The sequence below is a fragment of the Myotis lucifugus genome, unplaced genomic scaffold (assembly GCF_000147115.1).
Source record: "Myotis lucifugus unplaced genomic scaffold, Myoluc2.0 scaffold_1515, whole genome shotgun sequence".
In the NCBI taxonomy this organism is placed as follows: Eukaryota; Metazoa; Chordata; class Mammalia; order Chiroptera; family Vespertilionidae; genus Myotis; species Myotis lucifugus.
The window spans coordinates 12104-12992 of record NW_005872563.1 but is presented as its reverse complement, the minus strand read 5'-3'; positions in this window follow the sequence as shown (position 1 = coordinate 12992).

Sequence of the window (889 nt, the reverse complement as noted above, 5' to 3'; positions counted from 1 at the left end):
AACAGGTAAATAGGATGTTTAAAAGTCGACGCAATTGTAAAACTCAAACCTGAAACAATAAACCAGTATCCATTCTCACCCCTTTGCTGCTGCTTCAGACCACCCGGGCCACGGGCACAGCAAGGCCATGGGCAAGGCCACTGCACGTCCAGGAGTGAGCACACTCCGTTCCCAGCTAAGAACATTTGCATTTACTGTGTCATTGAGTCCCTGGGGAGGAGGTTCTGGCTGGGGCTTGGCTGTTTCCTGGGCATGTTGGTGGCGGCCGTGGGGGATGGGGGTTCCTTGGGGGGTCCTCGCTTCCAGACCACCCCTTTACTACCAGTGGGTCCTCTGAGGGGGTCGCTCAGCCCTCCCGAGGGGGCTGGTCCCCAGCTGTATTGTCTGTCAGGTTGGGGCGGGCAGGAGCGAGGGCGGTACAGGTGTTTAAGGGGAGGAAGGCCACACCCGTGCACCTGGCCACGGGGTGCATTGGGGCCCTGATGCTCCAGGAGAGGCCTGGTCCGAGAGGCCGGGCTGCCTGAGGCCTCAGCCTCCGAGCTCCCCGACCCTGTCCAGGCATCACGCCTGCCCAGTTAGCACAGCCTGGCCCTGCTGCCCCCACCTCGCCCTCCCACCTCACCCGGAGCAGCGGCCTGTGCCAGGACCGCTGTGCCCCAGGCAGCCTGTCAGGCGGCCCCCTCCCCTCAGCCGGGCCCTCCTCTTTCTCCCTCAGTCTGTTCCATTCCAGGACCGTGTGGTGAACAGTTGGCTCTATCAGGGAGGAGGTCATGTAGGTAGGACAATGGAGTGGCCTAGGCCCGTAATGACTCCCATCTCCGGGCCTGTTCAAACAAAGGGGGCACCTGGCAGGGACGCCCAGAGATAGGAATCGAGCAGGGACTGAGTG